At 36.4% G+C, this 19,498-nt stretch overlaps 1 pseudogene across 1 annotated transcript; it reads right to left on the minus strand.

Moving 5' to 3' along the window:
- Positions 1-9,855: 9,855 nt before the first annotated feature.
- On the minus strand, positions 9,856-18,477 carry LOC309642382 (PEST proteolytic signal-containing nuclear protein pseudogene; annotated as a pseudogene). Its single transcript has one exon. The product of its transcript is annotated as a PEST proteolytic signal-containing nuclear protein pseudogene (transcript).
- Positions 18,478-19,498: the final 1,021 nt, after the last annotated feature.

Raw genomic sequence — 19,498 nt, forward strand, 5'->3', positions numbered from 1 at the left:
TTCTTTTTCTTTTCTAATTCTACTGATTTGAGTCTTCTCCCTTTTTCTCTTGATGAGTCTGGCTAATGGTTTATCAATTTTGTTTATCTTCTCAAAGAACCAGCTTTTAGTTTTATTGATCTTTGCTATTGTCTCCTTCATTTCTTTTTCATTTATTTCTGATTTGATCTTTATGATTTCTTTCCTTCTGCTAGCTTTGGGGTTTTTTTGTTCTTCTTTCTCTAATTGCTTTAGGTGCAAGGTTAGGTTGTTTATTCGAGATGTTTCCTGTTTCTTGATGTAGGCTTGTATTGCTATAAACTTCCCTCTTAGAACTGCTTTTGCTGCATCCCATAGGTTTTGGGTCATCGCGTCTCCATTTTCATTTGTTTCTAGGTATTTTTTTATTTCCCCTTTGATTTCTTCAGTGATCACTTCGTTATTAAGTAGTGTATTGTGTAGCCTCCATGTGTTTGTATTTTTTACAGATCTTTTCCTGTAATTGATATCTAGTCTCATAGCTTTGTGGTTGGAAAAGATACTTGATACAACTTCAATTTTCTTAAATTTACCAAAGCTTGATTTGTGACCCAAGATGTGATCTATCCTGGAGAATATTCCATGAGCACTTGAGAAAAATGTGTATTCTGTTGTTTTTGTGTGGAATGTCCTATAAATATCAATTAAGTCCATCTTGTTTAATGTATCATTTAAAGCTTGTGTTTCCTTATTTATTTTCATTTTGGATGATGTGTCCATTGGTGAAAGTGGGGTGTTAAAGTCCCCTACTATGATTGTGTTACTGTCAATTTACCCTTTTATGGCTGTTACTATTTGCCTTATGTATTGAGGTGCTCCTATGTTGGGTGCATAAATATTTACAATTGTTATACCTTCCTCTTGTATCGATCCCTTGATCATTATGTAGTGTCCTTCTTTGTCTCTTGTAATAGTCTTTATTTTAAAGTCTATTTTGTCTGATATGAGAATTGCTACTCCAGCTTTCTTTTGATTTCCATTTGCATGGAATATCTTTTTCCATCCCCTCACTTTCAGTCTGTATGTGTCCCTAGGTCTGAAGTGGGTCTCTTGTAGACAGCATATATATGGGTCTTGTTTTTGTATCCATTCAGCGAGCCTGTGTCTTTTGGATGGAGTATTTAATCCATACACGGTTAAGGTAATTATCGATATGTATGTTCCTATGACCATTTCCTTATTTGTTTTGGGTTTGTTATTGTAGGTCTTTTCCTTCTCTTGTGTTCCTGCCTAGAGAAGTTCCTTTAGCATTTGTTGTAAAGCTGGTTTGGTGGTGCTGAATTCTCTTAGCTTTTGCTTGTGTGTAAAGGTTTTAATTTCTGCATCAAATCTGAATGAGATCCTTGCTGGGTAGAGTAATCTTGGTTGTAGGTTTTTCTCTTTCATCACTAAAAATATGTCCTGCCCCTCCCTTCTGTCTTGCAGAGTTTCTGCTGAAAGATCAGCTGTTAACCTTATGGGGATTCCCTTGTATGTTATTTGTTGTTTTTCCCTTGCTGCTTTTAATATGTTTTCTTTGTATTTAATTTTTGATAGTTTGATTAATATGTGTCTTGGCGTGTTTCTCCTTGGATTTATCCTGTATGGGACTCTCTGTGCTTCCAGGACTTGATTAACTATTTCCTTTCCCATATTAGGGAAGTTTTCAACTATAATCTCTTCAAATATTTTCTCAGTCCCTTTCTTTTTCTCTTCTTCTTCTGGGACCCCTATAATTCGAATGTTGGTGCATTTAATGTTGTCCCAGATGTCTCTCAGACTGTCCTCCATTCTTTTCATTTTTTTTTTTTTTTATTCTGCTCTGCGGTAGTTATTTCCACTATTTTATATTCCAGGTCACTAATCTGTTCTTCTGCCTGGTTATTCTGCTCTTGATTCCTTCTAGAGAATTTTTAATTTCATTTATTGTGTTGTTCATCATTGTTTGTTTGCTCTTTAATTCTTCTAGGTCCTTGTTAAACGTTTCTTGTATTTTCTCTATTCTATTTCCAAGATTTTGGATCATCTTTACTATCATTATTCTGAATTCTTTTTCAGGCAGACTGCCTATTTCTTCTCCATTTGTTTGGTCTCGTGGGTTTTTGCCTTGCTCCTTCATCTGCTGTGTATTTCTCTGTCTTCTCATTTTGCTTAACTTACTGTGTTTGGGGTCTCCTTTTCGCAGGCTGCAGGTTCGTAGTTCCTATTGTTTTTGGTGTCTGTCCCCAGTGGCTAAGGTTGGTTCAGTGGGTTGTGTAGGCTTCCTGGTGGAGGGGACTAGTGCCTGTGTTCTGGTGGGTGAGGCTGGATATTGTCTTTCTGGTGGGCTCATCCATGTCTCTTGGTGTGTCTTGGGGTGTCTGTGGCCTTATTATGATTTTAGGCAGCCTCTCTGCTAATGGATGGGGTTGTGTTCCTGTCTTGCTAGTTGTTTGCATAGGGTGTCCAGCACTGTAGCTTCCTGATTGTTGAGTGAAGCTGGGTTTTGGCATTGAGATGGAGATCTCTGGGAGATTTTCACTGTTTGATATTACGTGGAGCTGGGAGGTCTCTTGTGGACCAGTGTCCTTAAGTTGGCTCTCCCACCTCAGAGGCACAGCGCTGACTCCTGGCTGGAGCACCAAGAGCCTTTCATCCACACAGCTCTGAATAAAAGGGAGAAGAAATAGAAAGAAAGAAATTGGATAAAATAAAATAAAGTAAAATAAAATAAGATAAAGTTATTAAAATAAAAAATAAAAAAATTATTAAGAAAAAAATTAAAAAGTAAAAAAAACAATAAAACCCAAAAAAAACAAAAAAAAAAACAAAGAAAACAGACGGACAGAACCCTAGGACAAATGGTAAAAGCAAAGCTATATAGGCAACCTCACACACAGAAGCATACACATACACATTCACAAAAAGAGAAAAAGGGGAAAAGAAAATATATCTTTGCTCCCGAAGTCCACCTCCTCAATTTGGGATGATTCGTTGTCTATTCAGGTATACCACGGATGCAGGGTACATCAAGTTGATTGTGGAGCTTTAATCCGCTGCTTCTGAGGCTGCTGGGAGAAATTTCCCTTTCTCTTCTTTGTTTGCACAGCTCCCAGGTTTCAGCTTTGGATTTGGATCCGCCTCTGAGTGTAGGTCGCCTGAGGGCTTCTGTTCTTCGCTCAGACAGGACAGCGTTAAAGGAGCAGCTGTTTCAGGGGCTCTGGCTCACTCAGGCCGGGGGAGGGAGGGGTATGGATGCAGGGCAAGCCTGCGGCGGCAGAGACCAGAGTGATGTTGCAACAGCCTGAGGCACGCCATGCGTTCTCCTGGGGAAGTTGTCCCTGGATCACGGGACCCTGGCAGTGGTGGGCTGCACAGGCTCCCAGGAGGGGTGGTGTGGATAGTGACCTGTGCTTGCTCACAGGCTTCTTGGTGGCGGCATCAGCAGCCTTAGCGTCTCATGCCCGTCTCTGGGGTCCGTGCTGATAGCCACGGCTGGCGCCCGTCTCTGGAGCTCCTTTAAGCGGCGCTCTTAATCCCCTCTCCTCGTGCACCAGGAAACAAAGAGGGAAGAAAAAGCCTCTTTCCTCTTAGGCAGGTCCAGACTTTTTCCCGGACTCCCTCCCGGCTAGCTGTGACTCACTAGCCCCCTTCAGGCTGTGTTCATGCCGCCAACCCCAGTCCTCTCCCTGGCATCCGACCGAAGCCCGAGCCTCAGCTCCCAGCCCCCGCCCGCCCCAGCAGGTGAGCAGACAAGCCTCTCGGGCTGGTGAGTGCTGGTCGGCACCTATCCTCTGTGCGGGAATCTCTCCGCTTTGCCCTCCGCACCCCTGTGGCTGTGCTCTCCTCCATGGCTCTGAAGCTTCCCCCCTCCGCCACCCACAGTCTCTGCCCACGAAGGGGCTTCCTAGTGTGTGGAAACCTTTCCTCCTTCACAGCTCCCTCCCACTGGTGCAGGTCCCGTCCCTATTCTTTTGTCTCTGTTTTTTCTTTTTTCTTTTGCCCTACCCAGGTACGTGGGGGAGTTTCTTGCCTTTTGCGAGGTCTGAGGTCTTCTGCCAGTGTTCAGTAGGTGTTCTATAGGAGCAGTTCCACGTGTAGATGTATTTCTGATGTATCTGTGGGGAGGAAGGTGATCTCCGCGTCTTACTCTTCCGCCATCTTGAAGCTCCTCTCCAGCTCTTTTTTTATTGTTAATTTTTAGTTTAATTTCATTATAGTCTAAGACATATTCTGAATGATTCCTATTTTTAAATCTGTTATTGTATATTTTAAGACCAAGAATGTGTTCTGTCTTTTCCAGTGTTCCATGTAAGTTTGAGAGCAATATTATTACTGTTGTTGTTAAATGGATTATTATATAACTGACAATTAGATCAAATTGATTGATAGTGCTATTCAGGTCAACTCTAATTTTACTGATTTTCAGACTGCTTGGTGTTTCAGTTATGAAAGAGTGTTGAAGTATCCAAATATAATAGTGGACTTATCTATCTTTTCTTTCAGTTGTAAGTTTCTTCCTCATGCATTTTGATGTTCTATTGTTAGTTGTATACATGTTAAGGAGAGTTCCGTCTTCTTGGAGAACAGACCCTTTTATCACTATGTAGCGTCTTCTTCATTTTTGATAATTTTCGTGTTGTAAAGTCTGATTGTCTGAAATTAATATAGCTATTCCTTCTTTCTTTTGAGTACTGTTAACATCGTATACTTTTCTCCATTCAGTACTTTTAATATACCATATCTATATATTTAAGTTGGGTTTATTGTAGACAACACATAGTTGGGTCTTATTTTTTGTTTTGCTCTAACAATTTCTATCTTTTAACTGATGTTTAGATCATTCACATTTTAAGTGATTATTGGTATAATTGAATTAATATCTACTTTGTTTGTAACTTTTTTTATTCATGGCACATTTTTTTCCCTTTCTCTGTTTCTGCCTTCACTGCTTTCAGTTGAACCTTTTATATGATTCCCATTTTTTCTGTGATCACATCAATTATACTTCTTTGGAATTTTGTTTAGTGTTTGCCATAAAGTTGGCAATATACATTTATAACCTCAATTCACATTAAATAATACTATATTACTTTACTTGCAGTGTACATACCTTATAACAGAGTATTTCCTATTCCGCTCTCCTTTCTCTTATATCATTGATATCATTTATTTCACTTACCCATAGGCTACAATCATCCAATATATTGTTACTGTTATTACTTTAAACAGTTACCTTTCATATCAATTACAAAATATAAAAGATGATACTTTACTTTTATTTATTCCTTCTCTGTTGTTCTCCCTTTCATTATAGAGATCTAATTTTCTGACTTATATCATTTTACTTCTTTCTGAAGAACTTCTTTTAACATTTCTTGCAGGGCAGGTTTCCTGACAGCAAATCCTCTCAGTTGTTCATCTGAGAAAATTTTTGTTTCCCTGCCTTTTCTCCAATTTTCAGAGTGTTCTTGTGTTTGTGTTATGTAAAAATGCTCAGGATTTTTTTTTTATTTCAATGATTTATTTTTATTTCTAGAATTCCAAAAGGATTTACTTTAATTTCCCTTTTCCTCATTTCTTTCTCTTCTTTTTTTTTCTTTCTTGTTCTTTTTTCTTCATCTTTTTTATAGTGTCTTGTTCTTTCTTTATATTTGTCTGTTCATTTTTATTCCTTAAAACATTTTAAATTTATTTATTCCTTGGTATTTTTCTGCAGATTATTTCCTCTAGTTTTTGTGATTGTTAACCTCATGATTATTGTGACGAGACCAACTACTGTGGGCACACTGATAGTTGGGGCTGGTCCCACCCCAGCTGGCTGCATGGCCCTGCCTTGTGAGATTGCTGCAGGTGCACTGGTGGGCAGGGCAGGCTCTTGGTGCAACTGGTTTTGATGCCTGGCAGTGTGCAAGTGTTATGAGCCAGCTGGTGGGTAGTGCAGTCTCCCCAAATGACTGGCTATGTGGCCCAGCAGAGTGCTTCTGCTGCAGGCTTACTAGTGGGCAGGATAAGCCCCTGGTGCTAATAGGACAGAGGAAGGATTCCAAGATGGTGCTGTCCAGTGCCAGTGTTATGGTGGTAGAACAAGATCCTAAAAATGGCTACCACCAGGGTCTCTGTCCTCAAGGGGAGTTCTAGCTGACACTTGCCTCTCTGGGAATCTATCTCTGAGATCAGCAAGTGACCCAGGAGCCTTTCAAACTACTGCCTCTGTGCTAGGACTCGGAGTATGTGAGATTTTGGGCACAGTCTTTAAAAGCAGAATCCCTATTTCTTATAGCTCTCTGGCTCTCTCCGAAGGTAAGGCCCAGTGGTTTTCAAAGCCAGACATTCTGGTCCTTCCTGGTGCAGGACCCCCAGGCTAGGGAGCTTGGTATGGAGCTTGGATGTCTCACTCTTTGGGGAGAACCTCTGTGGTTGTGTGATCCCTCTCTTTAATGGGTCACTAATCTGGTGGTGTGAGTCATGACTAGAACATATCTCCACCCCTCCTATCATCTCACTGTGGCTCCTTCTTTATATCTTTAATTGTAGAAAATCTTTTATGTCTTCAGGTTGTTCTCATAGATAGTTGCTTTGCAAGTAGTTGCAATTTTGTTCTGCCCGTGGAAGGAGGTGAGCTCAGGTCTTCCTACTCCACCATCTTGATCCTGCCCCCTCCTGTTTTTAATTTATTTAAGTGAAGGATTAGCTCTTTTTGGGGAGCTGCTCTATTCAGAGTCCCCAGTAAGGAATAAGTATTACCATTTAATTGGTGCTTTGATATGCTAATTAATGACTATTCTTATATACTTTTAGAACAAAGACTCTATTCAATATGTTGTTAGCAGAGCTCCAGATAATACCTGAATTCAGAAGTTACAAATGTATACTTCTTTTAAAATAATCCATACATTGTTCTTTTTTTTATTAATTCAGTTTAAACATTCCCATTAATCTGAATTAGTGAAATTTTGCCATGCACTATTGCTCTACTTACTCAGAGGTATGGCTTTGGGTAGCATATTAACCAGGAGAGAAGAAGTGTAATACTTATACAAATAGCTACCTACTACTTCTTTATATCATACACTGAGTTTAGCATTTTAAATGTACTATATAGCTTAATCCTTTTATGAACCCTATGACTCCACTTCTAATATATCCTCATTTTACAAAGACTCAGGTTAAGTGACGTGCCTAATGTCACTACCTTATAAAGGGCAGAGCTAGTATTCAAATGTAGCTCTGACTCCTGAGTGGAGATATTAACCACTGCACTCTGCTGATGTGAGACTTGAATGCGAAGAATAAGGAAAGATTTATAAGTGGATATCACTCCTTCCAGGCTCAGTAAACATGAGTATATGAAAAATATCTGGCATTTAATCAGTGTCTAGTAAATATGGGTAGGAGGGAGGAATTGAAAATGGGTGGCATGAAGAAAGTCTTAGAAGTAATGAATATGTTCATTATCCTGAACCTGGTGATGGCTTCACATGTTGAACTAATCAAATTGTACACTTTAAATGCGTGCAGTTTGTTGTATGTAATTTCTACTTCCATAAAGCTGTTTTCTTAAAACTGTTTTTTTCAAAGAGGTGAACATCCCCATTATAAGATTCTTCATATTGAAATAATCTGAAGAATACTTGGTCCTGACAATGTTGAACTTTACCTGAGCCTTGTGCTCCCAGAAAACAGTGATAGTTATGAAATCCTCTCACACTTTTGTCTTCCAAAATGCCTCCACCTTTTTTGTTCTGTGAAGCAGCCAAACTCAAAGGGCCACCCCGTCTTACATGTTCCAAGAAAATATCATCCCCTCCATTCCTCATGACTCCCATAAGCCTCATGGATGAATCCCTTGTTTACTTGCCTCTATAAAACCTTCCTTTCCTTTTCTTTGAGATGTTCCTCATTAATGAGCATTCTCCACATTGCAATAGCCTGAATAAAATCATCTTAATTGTCTAGTGCATTTTGTCTTTCTCAGTATCCAGATAAGTTCACAGTGGCTTAAATACACCGTATGTAGTTCTGATATAATACTGTGACTGGTTGGAGGCAGATACTGACTTTGCTTCAGGAGAGAGTAATATCAGGGCTCTGGTCAATTGTTAGTTGTTTACATGTCCCTCTGAACTCCTTCTCTCTGTATCAGACATTGATAGAAATAATTTTTTAATTTATAGAGGCCAATGTCCTCTCGTCATTTTTCTTTTTATCATTCATCTTTTCTCACAGTGCCTGTGCACTATGTTGAGAGGAGAAATGAGAACAGGACTAGAAAATCCAGTCTGCCTAATGTTCTCTCTTTTATGTGGGTGAGTTTGAGGAAAAAGCTAAATGGCTGAGCGTTAGTTGTGCTAGTTTTGTTGCACTCATGTCTGTAAGTCATTTAGTCCAACTACCAAAGAGACAGACTCAAGACATGTTATTTTGTAGGAAGAGAACTAAAATAGCAAGTTTGAGATGGGAGTAATAACTGCTTGTTTGTAGCTTGATCTGTTAAGCTGAACTGAGATCCTCTTGTACAAGGGACATCATTTCAGGTCAGAATAGTCTCCAATGTCCTTGTAGGAGAAGAATACAATGTACCTCTTTTTTCAAAAAGTCATCTCTGGTCCTTCCTCTATGGCAAGAGTAAATTCCCTGGGACAGCCCATGTATAGTCTGTCATTAATTTGGTTTGAAGCTTCTACTCACAAATAGGCTTAAAGACATTTTATTTACTGCCCTGAGACAAGAATATTAGTGTTATAAAATGTTACCTCTAATAAAACCACATCATTTTCTCTTAATAATTAATAGCTTTGGGCACCAAAGACAGCCAGCAGTAATTATTGCAACTCTCTTAGCTGTAAGCAGCAATTTCAATTTTGTGCTGTGGTTGATCCTGATTTAGAATCGACATATAACTATGAACAAACCATGCTCAGCAGGGTGAATCCAAAATCAGAGACTTCTTCCTAAGACAACTTCTTCTAATGAAGTACAGACTAATGTAAGAAATTATAGATGATTTACAGTCCCAGCTGTAAACAATGAGAAGTGAAAGGTGAGAGTCACTGAAGTGCATCACTCCAAATCAATAATCTTTTTAATGTGCTCTTGGAATAAACAATCAAATCAGAAATAACTAAATGTATATATTAAAATAAGATGATTTGGCATGAGCACAAATACCATGAATACAGAATAGGAATGCTGAATATTTACAAACCATATAAGTTGTTTCTTAAAATAATGAGCAATTGCGTAAATAATTACAAAACTACTGCAGAGCTATATGACATACTGGGTGCTGAGAATTTAAAAATTAAATTTAAAACCACTCTAAATCGCCTTGCTTTCACATACTTTCTAACTCCAAGGCACTATAGAATCTACTGTAGAAAAAGAAAAACCTAATAATTTGGCCTGCTTTGAATATCACAAAGTATGACATCTACCAGTGATACATGAATAAATATGCAAATAAATTAAAAAGAAATAGAAGAAAAATGTATTTTCATCTTGATATAAAACAAAAAGCCGGGCTTCCCTGGTGGCTCAGTGGTTAAGAATCCACATGCCAATGCAAGGGACATGGGTTCGAGCCCTGGCCCGGGAAGATCCCACATGCCACGGAGCAACTAAGCCCGTGTGCCACAACTACTGAGCCTGAGCTCTAGAGCCCGCAAGCCACAACTACTGAGCCCACATGCCACAACTACTGAGATCTGCGCACCTAGAGCCTGTGCTCCACAAGAGAAGCCATGACAATGAGAAGCCTGTGCACTGCAACGAAGAGTAGCCCCCACTCACCGCAACTAGAGAAAGCCCACGCACAGCAACGAAGACCCAACACAGCAAAAAATATATCAATAAATAAATTTAAAAAAAAACAAACAAAAAGCAAGGGAGTAATAAAAAAATAGCAATTACAATGCCAAAAAAAACAACAAATACAGGGTGACTCTATTTTTGTTTCTAAAGTAACAGAACCTTAAATATGTCCCATATACCTGGACTTCCACAAAAACAAGCCCTGATTCTGGCTTTGCTGATGTCTAGACAGATTTGATATGACCTTTGTGAATGTGATTCTCATGTGGCTGTCACTGTTTTCTATTATAAACAGATTAATTGGTGACTTTAGCAACTTTTGAATTTTTTTCTTTAAATTCTTATATTTTCAACTGGGCTGGCCAGTCTATCTGAAGGCTGACTCACATTCTTTACAAGTAAACTTTTAAGCATATTTTTAATGTTTGTTTTATTTTATTTTATTTTATTTAGAATTTGACAAATTTATTGGTATTTTAGTAAAGACATTCATCTCAGTCGTTTCTCCCATCTTGACCTTAAGTTAATATTTCATTTGAGTCAAGAAAAGAAAATGTAGAAGAGGGAAGTTATTTCAACATAAACCCTAAAATAAACAAAAATGGAAAGTTTGCCTATGTTAAAGCAAGTTAAATTCATGTATCTTGATATAATTAAATCATGTAAGTAATAACTAATAGTTCTATATGCATTTCCATTGTTTTACTTGGGGCTTACTCCAAACTCAAATGCAAGTGAACAAAGTATTAGCAATATATACAGGCTGCTTCTCTGGAATTATTACCTATTAAAAGAGCTCAGCGAGTAGGTACCACCAATCAGTGTGAAGCTGCCCCCAAACCTAACATTGTAGGAGTTTTCAAAGAAGTCATTATACTATATGTTTCTTTTATGTGTGACTATGCTTTTAAAGATGTGTTTAACTGTCACGTTAAAAAAGAATTCATATACAATACAAAAGTACAAAATAAATATAATCCTACAACACATAGATTAACAAAATATGTGTGGTCAAAGATTCCATAAAATATGTTTAAAGATGCATTTTCTTTCCTTTTATTTTCAGTATCTAAAATGTGCTTTTGAGAGGCCACTGGTTAATATGTATACAGTTAAAATAAACCATATTACTGTGCTAAATAAGAATTCCTGTAATAAGTTCAAATCAAATTGGATTTCACAAGTTAGTAACATAAATACTTTTATAAAGTTACCGAAAGTGCATCTTTCTTATTTTCCATCCTCATACAGTGTTGCCTTTGTGTGTGTGTGTGTGTGTTTATACCCTTTAAAAAATAAGAACAGCCAAGTATTTAACTATTATGTCCATTTAAATTTTTGGTGGTGGTTTGTTATTTTAAAAAAAACAGCTTCCTTATGATTTGCCTCAAGATCTGGTGGAAATGCTTACAGGAACTAGCTAATAACAAAAATCAAGAGAAGCACATTCAAAATATTCATTTACTTTGGTAGCAAATGGTTGTTCTTTGAAGACTAATAATGAAGGTAGCCAAGACCCTCTCAAGTGAAGCGGGCTATTTTAAATACTCAACAGTTTACATAAAATTTTAAAATGTTGTTTTTAAAGAGCTAAGCATCTGTATCCACTGATAGCAATGCAATAACTAGCTTATGATGATTTGAAACAAAAAATGCCCATTAGGGGAAAAGAAAGCTGTATTTTAATTTTATCTAATTTACTTTCTCAGTTAATAGTCCAGTAACATTTTTCTCCCAATACAATACTCCCTTCTCTATAAGGCTGTTCCTGGGAGCGAGACAGTTTAGGTTAATAAGGGAGTTAAGCTAGAGAGTAATTGCCTACAGTTTAAATAGACAACTTTTTGCTTCCCTCTTAATGTGTTAATAGTTGTGTGTAATAAAATATGCAATTCTTAGAAAGGTACCATTTCTGATTTTTTTATTATCTATAAGCTTTGGAAAGTAATCACATGAAACTACAAAATTAGTAAATGTCTTGAAATCTGTATATAAAACATAAATTACCTCTAATTTCAAATTCTCATTTATTAGTGTACCACTCAATCTTTAAAAAAAAGAAAAGAAAAGAAAAAAAGGTGGCTTCAAAGGTAGTCTTATACCATTCTTTAAAAAAGAGGAAGCTGTTCCTTTTAACTTTACACCCACCCCACACCCCAGTTTCAAAACACATCATTTAATTGTCTTGGTCATGAACATTTCCAAGATGAGATTTTATATTTCACTCCCATAGCTTCTGGTTATCAGAAAACCCATGTTTTTCTTTATTGAAGGAATTTGGTCCTGCTGATGTTGGTGTATCCCTTCCAATAGTCTTCATCCTCATCTTTGCTTCTGGAGGCATTTACTCTGGTTCACTATCCTCATCTTCATTAAAAGCTGCTACTACTGAAAGGGTTTTTGGAGCAAGAGTTGGAACGGTTTCTTTAGGCTTACTTGAGACAAGTTTGATGGATCTGGCTGAGGCTTTCTTTGTTGTCTGACTACCTATGGCAAATCCAAACTTGGAGATCTTTGGAGGCTTTGTTGGGAGGTCTGCAGCTTCTTCAGCTGATCGCTTTTCAGCACTGCAACTGGAATTTTCCCCTCCATTACTGGAAGAAACAGTCTTAGTTTCCACGGGTTTTTCTGCTTCTTCTTCAGATCCTCCTGCGGCTCCCGTCTGCTGCAGCTTCTCAGGCTTCTCCTCTCCCGCCTTCCCGTCCACCATTTTCCCCCTGCGGCTTCCAAATTTTTAATGTTTTAATAGAAATTTTACGAAGCTAAATGTTTCTGTCTCTAAGATGATCTTTGATACTTCAATGAGCAAAAGCGTCTTCCTCTTTCATCTTGGCCATTCTCCTCCTCCAGACATTCCTCATGTCTTATATAGAGAATAATGCGGTGGTTATGAGACCAAGCTATCAAGCCAGACTACCTGATTTTGAATCTTACCTCCAAAACAATAATGGGTACTGACCCAAACTATTAATAATAATGATAACTAACATTTATTTAAAACTTACTGTTTTATTTAATTCTTACAACTCTATGAGATTAGTACTCTCATTACTCCCATCTATACATGGGAATGGAATTCCCATCTGCAAATGAGGCCCAAAGAGCTAAGTAAATGGCCTGAAATCACTCAACTAATAAGTAGCCAACTAAGGATTTGACTCAGATTTATTGGATTTCAAATCTATTCCCTTAGCCAGCCTTTTTGTATGACTAAAGGAGAAGTGGATCTCATAAATCTGCATGAATGACAAGACAATGTATATGTTGTCCCAAGTGCATGAAGAGAGCAGTAGTTGTGTACAATCAAATTTGTTTTTTTGAGAAATAGAGCTTTCTACATTTCCTTTTTTAATACAAATCAACTCTGAAAGTAGGGTGTTAAATATTGAATTTAGGCCTTTGGTAACAAGGATAGAATATACTCTTGAAGAAAAACACATTTTCCTTAATTGTGACTTTCTGAAATTCTCCTGAGTATTTTATAAAACATCTAAATATCAGGACAGCTGTTAATTAATTTCCTGGAGGTAAATTATTGACTGCAAAACGTTGCTCTGTAGAACCTGGCCTATTAACGAGATTCTTACTGGGACATCCTTTCAATTGTCTTATTACTATGGCAAGGTCAGCAACTGCAGCCCCTTCTAGCTTCTGATATTTTCCCTTACTCCAAACCATGTATGATGTTCTAGGAGAGATGTTCCTTGAGACTAGTCGATAGGTAGTGGCTGAATGTTAGAGACAGGTCCTCCCAAGGGTGTTAAGCAAGGAGCATCAGGAGATGCGGCCTTTTCCGCCCTCATCATTATTATTCTTCTGTGAAAATTCTTGTTTCTGGCCAGTGTTTCTCTCCTCCCTCTTCTCTCTTCCCCTCTGTGGAACAGAAGAAAGTCTCACAGTTTTTCCCCAACCAAGTCATCTCTGAACTAAACACCCACAGTGTTTTGTACATTTTATGTACAAAAATATAAAAATGAGTGCTTTGTACATTTTATGTACAAAAATATAAAAATGAGGAAATAAAGTTTCTCTCTCTATGTCTTGCCACATTTATGATTGGCCTTTTATATTCTGTACATCTTGGCAATCATAAATCTGTGGGTTTCTAAAGACCCAAAGATCAGTTAGCACATAAAAAGAAAAACAGACTTCAGATATACTGATTTTTTATCACAAATATGAACCCAAGTTCTAAGTTAAAGCAGCAGAGCTGGGTCCTGCAGAAAGAAGGGGGGAAGGAAATGAAAGTCAAGCTGGGGGACCTCTGACTGAGGAGGCCAGTGCTGGGGGACGAGTAATCTTCAGGAGTGATTGGAGAAAGGGGGAGATATGACCTCCTTTCTTCCTCCCCATCATACTTTCAAACTACATTTCACTGAAAATTAGGAACAGATAGACAGTGCTGTGTTTGTGGGCACTATCTGATCCCCTGAGTTACTACTAGCCTGATCTTTGCCCTGAAGTCTCTGAAGTCTGTTCACACTTAAAGGACACACATACATAAAGAACTGTGGCATAAGTCTGAATTTTTTTCATTCCACGTCAAGATTAGGTTCAGGACACTACCTGGTAGATTCAACAGTAGCCACCTCAGGTGAACAAGCCTTTTTTGATTTCCTTTTACTTTTAAATGGACAATTTTTTTTTTTTTTTTAGTTAGATTCCTAGTGTTTGGGGTAGTGCCTGGTGTTTCAATCCCAAATATGAGAGACTTGGTTGCTGGTTCAAAAGACAGAAAAGTCCAATTCTGAGCTATAGAGACCACCTCATGAGAGAACACAGGTCAGCCCCATAAGACCAGCAAGAAGGTTTTCTATATGTCATACTCCCTAAGATCTTGTAGAGGTCCAGTAATTCTGATGCAATAATATCATTGACCTGATTCATAAGGACATTTCTTTATTATTCCTTGCTCATAATAGGTTTGCTGTAAAGTTTGCTATTTTGAGTTGACTTTATCAAATTGCAATCATCAAGTAGATAATTGCTTCCAAGCTTAAGCAGAATGATTCGAAAATTTAACAAGAAACATAAATTTCAAAATTAGAAATGCCAATATTCATAGGAAGTTTGAGTTTAAGGAGGCCAAGAGACCATTTAGTCCAATACCTACACACAAAACGAAGGTCTCAGATCTATTGAACCTCTGCCTCTTAAATCTGAATTTTCACAATTTCTTTATGTAAATAACCTAACACATTTGAAAATTGCTATTATAGCACTATTTTCCTGTACTCTCAAAAATATTTCAATCTTATTTGCAATGAAGATTTGCCCTTGTGGTAGAAAATATATTTTAATACAGTAATAAGCAGCTGGGTACCCGGTCTAGCTTATTAATTAATAAGTTATTTCAATAAATCTTTGCCCACACTGTCTGATTTATCAACTTGTTTATTTTGCTAGCAGTACAGAACAGTGAAAACAAAGAATAGAAAAGAAGGAACACAGTAAGCTTGTCATTTACATATACAAAACTTATAGCCCTTCTAAAATATCTTTCTCATATGATGGCATTAGAAGAACAGGTTCTACAATGTAGAAAATAATGAAGTGGTATAATAAAGATTCTAAATAGTTGGAGAAATTTTGCAAATAATTTTCCCTAAATGCAAAATATGGGAAAGGTTTATTAGTAAAAAGTGGGAAAGTCAGTGGTGAAATAGAGACGATAAGTGACATGGTTTAGCAAGCTACTTCACTTCTGGGATCCTGCAGAACTCAATTAAAATTCAACTGCAGTTATAAATGACATGCTTTACTAACGTGCTTCCAGTAAATGATTATTTCTGATGCACCTAATATAATCATTGAATGAGAAACCTTAAATTAGAAAGAATTGTTTTGTCTGTCAGTGTATCATTATTACCACCTCCCTTTGCCTGGGTAGAACATATATGGTATTACTTGTTAAGTGGGGAAGTCTTTGAAAATAAACATTTATAAATTAATTACTAGAACAATTATAGTAAATGACTCACTAGAAACCCTTACGGTACCAGAACCGTCGTTCTTGAGAAACTGCTAAGAAAATTAATTTTATGTATATGCCAAGATATAATGAAATAGTTACATTATAATACAAAATAATCCATAATAATGAAAACTTATTACAAAATATTTGCCTCATCAGCTTCTGCCTTGACATAACAAGTTGTTTCTTATAATCATTAAAATTACAAACGTATATCAAGCAAAATTAGATTATGTATATTGATTTTTGTCAATAAATTCAGTATTGGAAGCCTAATGTCTGCTCAGTTAGAAACAATTTTATATTGATAATTAACTCATTTGGAAAGGGAAACAAGGCTATAAAGGGATTGATCCAAATAGATGCTATTTTTTAAGAAAATTAACAGCTGATAATCATTGTGATTTACTGCAATTTATTATTAGAAAACTTTAATGATTGAAAACTTTTGTGTGGAAAAAATCACTCCCTATAGAATGAATCTTTCCCCCTCTCCCCCGACTGCCATCAAGAAAAAGTGGAAAGAGAAAATAAAAGCTGAAATTTATTGTTATACAATTTTCTTGCTAATACTTCATAACAGTGAGAAAATTAGTTCTGTAAGAGCTTTGTTCCATGGAGTTATCCACTGGTAGCACACAAAAAATTTGCTGTCAATGAATGAATGAATGGGTTTTAAGCTTCTCAGGCATATGTTGCTTATTGATTGGCATTCTACTCTAAAGATATTTCCTTTTCCCATATTTGTTTACTTATTATTTTATTATATTCACAATAGACTTGTGTATTCCTATTTTATTCAGTGTTGTGTATTGTGATAATGTCATTATTTGTTTTGTTGCTCTAATTATACTATATTTGGCCAATGTGAACCATTTCAAGATGGCATCTTTCTGATATGTCTCCATCATATTTTGAGTATGTTCTTAGTATCTACCACAAGATATTCCAAGTTCACCTTGTACTTGTAAAGTTCAGACATTTCTCCAAGGAGACCTGATTTCATTTGGTAGAGGGTGGTATTTGGGGACTAAGATCTGGGAACTAATTGTGCTTCTTACTCAACTCTAAAATGAAAATGACAACACCTACTCTACCACACCCTTTCTAACCACTACAGCATCCTCCAACTTGTTTTCCTGCTTGCTTTCTCTCTTTCATTCTATACCAATCCAGTTATTCTTATAACAGCCTGAGGAATCTTTTAAAAAAGTATATCAGATCATTTCATCATCTTCTTACACTCTCTAAGGTCTTCATTTTGCATTTTTAATTAAAAAAAAAGAGAGGAAGAAAGCAAGTAAGCTAGCTAGCTATCCTGCAAGACCCAACTTGAGTTGTCCTGTTCCTGCCTCTTTGACTTTTATCTTGTATCATCCCCCACAGTAACTGTATTCCAATCACAATGACCTTCCCTCTTTTCTTCAAAGACTCCAGATTCATTCCTGTCCCCACAGCCTTTGCCCTTGCTGCTCCCTCTGTCTAGATTGATCTTCCTCAAATTTTCTCCAAGTCAGCCTTTTTCATTATTGGGGTCTTAGCTTGAAAGTCAGTTCTTCAGAGAAGCCCTCCCCATTCCACTTATTTAACGTCGAGAAGCTAATATGAAACAAACAAACACACACACACCAATATTGCTCATGAATTTAGACACAAAATTTCTAAATAAAATATTAGCAAATATAATCCAATAATATAGAAAAAGGAGTTATGCACCATGACCAAGTGGGATTTATTTCATGTACATAAAGCTGATTAAACCTTTCAAAACCAATCAATGTACTTCACCAAATCAACAGATTAAAAGAGAAAAACCATATCATCATATCAATTGATGCAGAAAAATAAATCTTAACAAAATTCAATACCCACTCACAATAAAAACTTTCAGCAAATGAGAAATAATAGAGGACTTCCTCAACTTGATAAAAAGCATCTGAATAAAAACTACAGTTAACATAAATAACTGTAAGAGACAATATTTTCTCTGTATGACTGAGAATCTGGCAAGGACTTCTATCACCACTCTTATTCAACATAATATTGGCTGTGCTAGCCACTACAACAAGGCAAGAAAAAAATAAAAGGCATACAGATAAGAAGGGGAAAAATAAAATTGTCTCTACTTGCAGATGAAATGCCTATGTAGAAAAATCCCAAGGAATCTATAAAAAAGTTCATAGAATTAATAAGTGAGTTCAGCAAATTGACAGGTACAAGATTAACACACAAAAATTAATTGCATTTCTGTATTAACAATGAACATGTGGACTGAATTACAATCACTGTAATATATACTGAAGGATGTAAAAGAAGCATTGAATAAATGGAAATATTTTTGAATGTAAAGACAGTATTAGAAACATGGCAGTTCTTCCCAAACTTATCTAAAAATGCAATTCCAATCAAAATCTCAACATTTCTCATAGACGTGTACATGTACAAAAATAGCCAAGATAACTTTCAAATTATGATATAAATTATAATGATGCAAATAAAATATTTGAATAAAGTTAAATAGAGCTATTGAACAGGCTAGACAGTTTAGATGAATGTGGAAATGTACAGCTACTTTTATGATTTTAGTATATGATTGAGCTTCAATTCAGTGGAGAAAAGATGAACAGCTCAGGAAGTGTTGAAAAAATTGATTATCCATTCATAAACAAAAATTTGAAATTGATTAAGGTCTGTGTGTGTGTGTGTGTGTGTGTGTGTGTGTGCACGCATGTGTGTTTTACACACATTTACCCCTAGAGGTATTTATGCATGTGCACAAGGAGGTGCATAGATGAAAAATCATCTCATGACTATTTATAATAATAAAAACTGAGAAACAAATTGTCCATCAAAGCTAGAATCATGAAACAAATTATGGCATTTCCAAATATGAAATGCTATTTAATAGATAAAAGAATAAGGTACTGACATGAAAAAAATCTCAGAGGCATATTGTTGGGAGTACAAAGCAAATTATAGAAGATATTAAATAAAAAGTAACTATTTTTTTCTTTCTTTAAAAGAGTCAAACACCACACATTGCTATTAAAAACAATAAATTTTATGAAGATTACAGAGCCTCTGTCTCCTGATCCCTGAGTTCAACTGTGACCTCTCAGAGGCCCTCCATCCAGGATTCTCTTCCTTAAAAAAACATATCTCAGAACAACCTAGAAAATGTCAGTTCTTCCACATTTGAATCACTCCTTCTGAGGGAGCTCCTTTGAAAGATATCAGGGTAGACATTCAATCCTCACGGTCCTCTTCAATGATAGAAAAGAGGCTTAGGAACATAGTTTCTACAATGTTAGCAACTCTTTTGAAATACTGTATAGGTATTTCCTCCCTTGCTAGATGAAAATTAAATAATTAAATAATAAATGTCCTCCAACATATTTAAGAGAAAAAAAAATAGAGAGAGAGAGAAAGAGATGATAGCCACAGTCTCAGGTCAGGATGAGTAGCAAGTCATTCTGAGCAATGAATTAATATTCTGACTGAATTTATCATATCTGTTTACCTGCTAAGCAGAGGACAAGCTAGTAAAATATAAATACTGGATCATTAGAGATTGTTCTCTTATTTACCAGATTGGATAGATAAATGTTCACCTTATTTCAGATCCTAAACTCTGGAGAGAACAGTGATTATTCTTATTTTATCGTATTTGTTTTGCAGGCTGTAATCTCTGCTTTATAGTTTACTAAATAACATTTTATTGCTTACTAAATAACA

The sequence above is a fragment of the Balaenoptera physalus genome (genome assembly GCF_965194825.1).
Source record: "Balaenoptera physalus genome assembly, chromosome: 14".
Classification (NCBI taxonomy): domain Eukaryota; kingdom Metazoa; phylum Chordata; class Mammalia; order Artiodactyla; family Balaenopteridae; genus Balaenoptera; species Balaenoptera physalus.